This window comes from Danio aesculapii, chromosome 9, assembly GCF_903798145.1.
Source record: "Danio aesculapii chromosome 9, fDanAes4.1, whole genome shotgun sequence".
Lineage (NCBI taxonomy): Eukaryota > Metazoa > Chordata > Actinopteri > Cypriniformes > Danionidae > Danio > Danio aesculapii.
Window position 1 is genome coordinate 17,164,517 of NC_079443.1, and position 7,915 is coordinate 17,172,431.

Sequence of the window (7,915 nt, forward strand, 5' to 3'; positions counted from 1 at the left end):
CCAATGTTGAAACAAAACGATACAAGAACAAAGCATTTCAAACTGATGTTAAGCATTTCAAAATAGCTGTGCCAGCGTGGATTCCAACCCACTATCACTGCATGGAGGTCAAGAACCCTAATCGCTTCACAAAACTACTTGAAGATTCAAGTCTACAAAGCACGTTTTTGCTGAACTGTTTCTGCGCAGAAGTTGTTCCAGTGCAATACATAAAAAAAATGACCACTAGGTGTCACTTTAGAGTGGGGTTTTGAAACGGTTCGAAGCTTCGACACATTTGCTTCGACTGTTTCAGTGTTTCATTAAGCCTCACTTTGCCTCTGCTGAGATTTTGAGAGATTTGACTTGTTTTAGTTTAGTTACGTGAAGTCAGTCAGTAGTTTTGTGTTTCTCTTTAGCGTTTCAGGTTGTTAACAGCAAGTGTTCATCACTAATGGTCAATCCACATTTTTACATTTGACCTGAAGAGTTGACATACACTGTAAAGTTATTTGTTAAGTAGAATATCTGGTAGGGAGCCATCAAAATAAAATATAGGCAAAAATTTGTATGAGTGTTCATGTTTGGTTATATTTGGTTAAACGATAATCTGAAGGTTTAAACCAGCTTGTTTGAAGTTATTTACCGCCATTTTCAGATCAGTGATGTCATGCATGACTAATTTCTCTTGTTAAACAATCATAACACTTTCATTCATTCATTTTCCTTCAGCTTAATCCCTTTATTCATCAGGGGTCGCCACAGCGGAATGAACCGCCAACTTATCCAGCATATGTTTTACACAGAGGATGCCCTTCCAGCTGCAATCCAGTACTGGGAAACATCCATACACACTCATTCACACTCACATACACTACGCCCAATTTAGCTTATTCAATTCACCTATAGCGCATGTCTTTGGACTTGTGGGGGAAACCGGAGCACCCGGAGGAAACCCACACGAACACAGGTAGAACATGCAAACTCCACACAGAAATGCCAACTAACCCAGCCGAGGCTTGAACCGGTGACCTTCTTGCTGTGAGGCAATCGTGCTACCCACTGCACCACCGTGCTGCCCCCACAAGACATTAATAATGTAATTATGAAACAGCTTGAGCTCTAAAAGTCTTTCATAGAATGCATTTATTGTTGCACTTACATTTCGAAAATTGGTAACAAAACTGGTTTGCTTAATGTTGCACTGACAACAAACATTTCTGAATTACACGGATCATTTGCGCGGACAGTTATTTTGCAAGAATAAAAAGCTGAGTGAAACTAAACCTGTGGAAAGGATTCCCAGATGGCAAAAAACCCACAAGAGAATGCACCATAAGGAAAAGACATGCGCAGTATTAGATAAAATCCAGACAGCTAGCGAAGGGGTACATAGAGGAAGCCCAGTGGGAAGGACATTGCGATGTTATTTTAAATCTTCAACTTCCAGTTCTGGACCGTCTGTTTGGCCTGGGGTGCTTCCGTAACCTAGAAAACCTGCAACGGGATAGTGAGCCCAGTAGTTCCTTGCCAAGTCCAGAAGTGTGTCGTATCCGCTCTGAGAACGCAGCACGTCCACCCAACCATAGAAGTCAGATGACCACAGGTTCCAGTATGGGACGCTCCTCTTCGCCCTGATCTCCCTGTGAGCTGGAACACCTGACAGACAAAGCACAGTGGGTAACAATGGAATTTCTCCAACTACAGGTATTAGTAAGCAGGGTGCAATGGAATTTCTTCTATTACAGGTATCTGTCTCAGACATTTAATCTGACGTGGACTGCATTTCCCAAAACCTTCTTAAGGCTATGCCATTCTTAGTTGTACCTTAGGTGTACCTTATCATTAATATGTGTTTTTGGCAATGTTCTTAATTAAGTATAATGGTTGGTCTGGACCAGTCTTAGATAAACCCTATCACTGCTTCTTTTCATTTCAATAAGTAGACGTACATATGAAGAGTTCAGATGCAAAACCCTCTAAATCCATCAGACCTCTTTTCTTGTAAATGAACATTTTCTATCAGACTCGTAATTAGGCTCAGGGGTTTTAGTTAATAGATAATGATAAGGTTATTAGCTAGTGAATAAAATAACTTTTTTCAAAAATGTAAAAATGTTAGACAATTCTTTGGTTTTTAACAGAGTAGATTTTTTGTTTGCGTTAAAATCGGCTAAATCCACTTGTGCTTTTTTTGCACACCTCTAAACCCCACATATGGGGACAAGACAGTGCATTTAAAAAGCACTAAAGATGCTATTAGAAATTATTTTACCAAACATAAAACACATTACACAAACCACCTGAAATTAAAAATACATCTGTCAAGTAAGTCCATAAATCAATAACATTAATTAAATCTTAACAATCTGTTGCCATTTCTGATATTTGGGATTTGGATTTAAAATGTAAACATTGCAAACATTATAAACTGAGCTTATTAGATTCAAATAATGTGGTGTAAAAACATTGTGAAACATCAATATCTGTGCCTTAATATAAATAAATATAAATATATTGTAATATAAAAAGCTTATCAGATGTATAGGTATTGTGAAGTAATATAAATAATGTATAGTTTTATACATTTTATTTATCTTTTAAAAATAGCTTAAATTAGCAAATAAAACACAAGGTAGAAATACTGGGCAAAAGGGGATGTCTCTCAGACACCTTTAGAAGCTGTCATTCGTTCATTCATTCATTCATTCATTCATTCATTTTCACTATACTCAAGGTCTCTTTTTCGTCTCTTGTTTATCCTCATAGCATCCATGTAGGACAAAAGAAAGGCATCTTAACTTCGTCTTTCGTAAAATGGAGTTGCTGTTTAATGTATATCGTAAATCGGACTCATTCAAAGTAGCGCCACTGCGCTAAAAAAAATTATGGGTGCATGGTACACTTTCGACTGTACAGTGTGTTTCTCAAAGTTTTGAGGTACGGGACGTTTTCAGTTGCTATTCACTGACAGTCGGACAGGCTCATCCAGTTCATCAAACTCTTTAAAATTTAAATCGGAAGCGGAATGAAATGCTCTCATAAAAGTTAGCGTACCAGCGCGCCGTTACATTGAAAAAATGATTCTATTTGCACCTTCTGATTGGTTCTCGGGTTATAGCCAAAGGCAAGAGGCGTTTAGTGGCGTTTGCCAACAAACTGTTTCTGAATAGGCCGACACAGTGATTTAGATGATTTGAAGCAAATCTATTTGTTGGACATGTACTAGGTGCCTAAAGCATTAGCTCAATGTCATTAGCTCATTTTTGACGGAAGTGTGGCCTTAAACTCATATTTTACAATGTTATGTACATTTTATTTTACATGTTCCTTGTCCTTAACATTTAAAGCAGCTTTACCACAAACAGAATGCAAAATATTAAAACTTTAAGAAATTAAATCAAATTAAATGTGCATGATGTTAAAATCCCTTCATTCACTATGACGACTTAAGAAAGCAAGATTTTTAAAGAAGCTGGGAGGGAGTCTGATTTCACTGATGACATTGTTAAAACTATTTAGAATAAAAACCAACACTTCAACTCTCCTTTTCGACTGATTGGCTCTCTTTCGAGCAGTTGCGGACTAGCGGACCATTGATGCTCTATTGGCAACTTTGGAAATTGCAAGCACAGAATGAGGAAATGAGAGTGGATAGAGAAAAGATCAAAAAAAAAAAAAACCCCACACACACACAAAATGTAAACAAGTGAGAAAACTAATTGTGTTTGTAGTTAATAAAACTTTGAATTAAGCTTTTAGTTTTATGCAATATATTTTCAAATATTTTCACTTTTTTAAGTCACGTTTATTATTGTCGTGATCAGTGACTGCATTGGATCTAATTCTGGATAGCTGTGTATTTAATTTAAATATTTTTATGTTACAATTTTTGTATTTTATTTACACTTATTGTGGTTATCTGTGACCATCAGTACTTTTGGTGGATATTTGATCCCAATGCAACCCTTACCCTCCTTAATGAATAATACATTTAGATAAATAAATAAATAAATATTAAATATTTAATACTCTTCTTTTATTAGCTCTCAGGAACACACACAAAATATGAGAGGAGACGTTTGAGAATTTCAAATATTTAAGACCCTTGGAAAGCAGATCAATAAAATCCACAGGAATAACCTTCATCTGAAGAAAGATATGTTCCCTATTTCTATACCAAGTAGACAACAAGAAGACTGCAAGACAAAGAACACATTCATACAGCCTTTTTACATAACATTTAATAAGTTTCTCAATTCATTTTGAATATCTTTATTGACGAAAGACCGGTGTAATTACCTCCCATAATGCTATGCTGAGCCAGACTCGCTGGACAAATGTTTGGACAGTTTAGTCCGATGGGGTTTATGAATGTTTTTGTCAGTGTCCGGTGGTGCTAAAGCTGAAACATACCAGCACACAGGCCAGAAACAATAATAGAGTAAATACTTGAGTAGATCTAATCAGCTGACGGGTGAATGGAGATGTTAGAGTACCTGCTGCACAGAAGAAGATCAGCAGGAACGTGCAGAGAAGCAGAAACACACGGATATGAGACATCATCTGCACCCTGTAAGAGGAACAAAGGAGAGAATCATAGATTTTTTTTTTTTTTGTCTCGCAAGTAATATATTGAAAGCATGACGTAAAATAAGCGAATATTTATTTATAAAAATAGCATTTAATACAGCTTTGCAAGCATATGCTGTGTTTTGTCAATATATGGTATACACACTTTCATTCAAAATCCATTTATACAGTTGACAAAGGTATCAGACCAGTTGTGAAATTTTAATTTACAGAACAAACCACTGTTGGCAAATACATTGCCTAATTAAGCTAACTTGGCTAGTTAAACTAATTAACCTAGTTAAGTTTTTAAATTGCACTTTAAGCTGAATAATAGTGTCCTGTAAAATATTATGTTGTGTCATCATAGCAAAGATAAAGCAAACTAGTTATTAGAAACTGGTTATTAAAACAGCTAAAATGTTCTCTATTAAACAGCACTTGTAATATACTTAATATTCTAAAAAATAATTGTAATTTCACAGGAAGGCTTCTGATTTACTTCAAATGTATATTGTGTTAAATAATCAAATGCTAATTTTGTCATTGCAAAATACAGGTATCTGGAAAAGAGGGCGGTACTCTGTGATGAATTTAATAAGAAAAAATGCTCACCGTTTTAACACTTTTATAATAAGAATATGTTTAACAAAGATATCCAAGTCACATTAAGCTCCTTCAACAGAAAACAAAGTGTAAGCAAAATGATATGATTTCTGTCGTTATAAATTATATGTACTAATAAATCACTTATGAACAATTAATGTGACTAACCCCTTACAAAAATCGAATTCTAACATAACGCTAAAATAAACAACCATAAACTACTAGCTATTAAGTTTACTGTGATGAATTAATTTGAAGTTTAGCAGAAACTGTCACAACTGATTTCTCAAACATCTTGAAGGACCTTTCCAGCATTTATTTGAAAGGATTTATGTTATAAACATCAATTCAGTAAATATTCACTGCCTTGAAATGACTTTGCTAAAGGTTTGTTAATTTTCATGTTTTCTTATTCCATGGTGTGTTGAAATTGTTGATTCCGATTGTCTGATTGCTCCATTTTGATTACAGTTTCAAATAAATGCGGTACAGAAAACCGTTGATTATAACTTATTTAAAGGTTAAATGTAGTCAACAATAAATCTGACAGGGTCTTAAAGGGCTAGCTCACCCCAAATTAAAATGTATTCCCTATTTACTCACCCTCAAGTGGTTATAAACTTTTATGAGTTCATTTCTTCTGCTGAACACACACAAAGACATTTTGAAAAAAACAGAAATCCTGGAACCATTGACATCCATAGGAAAAACAAACACTATGGAAGTCAGGTTGCCAGCTTTCTTCAAAATATCTTCTTCTGTGTTCAACAGAAGAAAGAAACTCTACAGGTTTTGAACAAGTGACTGATGAGTAAATGTTTACAGCCTTTTCGTTTTAGGGTGAATAAGTCAGCATTTAAAGTGGATCAAATGTTCTTTTTTTTTTGTTTTTTTTTGTTATAACATGTCCTAAGACAAGAATAGGTGTTGTTGAATAGATTTAGGAAAACTTTGAATAAACTTTATAATCCACTTTGTCTGTTGACTGCTGTATCACTTTAATTACAATAATGGATGTTGACATGTCAGCCTTGTCTCAATTTGACCTTGTTCTAAAATCAAGCTTGAAAATATTTTAATACTGAACATTTCTTAGGGTCTTATGTCATGAAAGATACTTGCTCTCCATATCATTACACTTCAAATCTGCAAAGAATGCAGAAATGACTTTACAATTTAAAATGTGAATCAATAATGAATCAAAGTAGCCTACTAATGTCTAAAATAATGCTGTTAGTTCAAAGAGAAGCAACTTACCTAGAAGCTTAGAAGCAGAGGAAAACTCTGAAGTCTGGGCTTGTGTGTGTCCTCTTCAGTCTGAACAGCAAATAACAACAAGAGTACTTCACTTTTTACCAGAAAAGGTGCAGATAGATTGTCTCTTCAAGCCAGACTTGACACGTCCATGTTACTTCAGAGGGTTTTTTGATTACAGACAGGTAGAAAAGCAGAAGAAAAGGGCCCTGTTGAACATTTGCTGGTCACAATGTCATTGGAGTTTATATAAGTTTGTATTGACATGGCAGATTTCAGGAGTGGGAGTGAAAATGGTCAGAGACAGACACCTTTGCAATCATCAGCATAATGTTCATTCTGTCTGACAAATGGACCAAAGAGAACATCACACTTCTGTACAAGCATTATTGGGGAGAACCTTGATCAACCACAAACACTCAGAGGAACACAAGAGACCTTTCAGAAATGGTGGATGACAAGCTGGCCTCAAAACGGGGTTGCCAGACCTGCTGTATTGGCAGACATTCGCATTTTTGCACAAAATGTTTATTCTTAGGACAGAACATCTGCTGTCCTCTAGGTCAGGGGTGTTCAGCCTCTTATATTGGAAAACCAGCCTGATCTCACGAGAAAACGTAAGTATTTTACGTTTTGTCAGTTTAGTGGATAACCTAATTAGATCGTACAAATTCATACGAATTAGCCACTAAATCAAAAAGTTACGAATTGCCATGAGATTGTGTTGTGGAAAACACACAATTTGTATAGTGCAATTTTTAAAAAAATAAATAAATGAATAAAAATCAAACACACGCACACATATGTATTGTATATAGTTGAAGTCAGAATTATTAGCCCGTTTTTTTTGTCCCCAATTTCTGTTTAACAGAGAGAAGATTTTTTTCAACACATTTCTACATATAATAGCTATAATAACTCATTTCTAATAACTGATTTATTTTATCTTTGCCAGCCGACAGTAAAAAATATTTGACTAGATATTTTTCAAGACACTTCTATACAGCTTAAAGTGACATTTAAAGGCTTAACTAGGTTAATTAGGTTAACTAGGCAGGTTATTGAATAACGATGGTTTGTTCTGTAGACTATCAAAAAAAGCATAGCTTAAAATGTAAAAAAAAAAAATTTAAAAATTAAAAACTGCTTTTATTCTAGCTGAAATAAAACAAATAAGACGTTTTCCAGAGGAAAAAATATTATCAGACATACTGTGGAAAATTTCCTTGCTCTGTTAAACATCATCTGGGAAATATAAAAAGAAAAAAAGAAAAAGAAAATCAAAGGGGGGTTAATTCTGACTTCAACTGTATATATAAATACAAATAAATAAAAAGTAATCTAAATAAATAAAAGACAGACAGACAGACAGACAGACAGACAGACAGACAGACAGACAGACAGACAGACAGATAGATAGATAGATAGATAGATAGATAGATAGATAGATAGATAGATAGATAGATAGACAGACAATTTTAATCTGAATGTATTTGAATTGGTG

The 7,915-nt window shown here is 34.7% G+C and overlaps 1 long non-coding RNA gene across 1 annotated transcript; it reads right to left on the reverse strand.

The window, feature by feature from the left end:
* Nucleotides 1-1,107: 1,107 nt before the first annotated feature.
* On the reverse strand, nucleotides 1,108-6,590 carry LOC130234688 (uncharacterized). Its single transcript, XR_008838330.1, has 3 exons — nucleotides 6,415-6,590; nucleotides 4,479-4,552; nucleotides 1,108-1,638 (listed from the first exon to the last, which is right to left on the reverse strand). It is a non-coding gene; the product is annotated as an uncharacterized LOC130234688 (long non-coding RNA).
* Nucleotides 6,591-7,915: the final 1,325 nt, after the last annotated feature.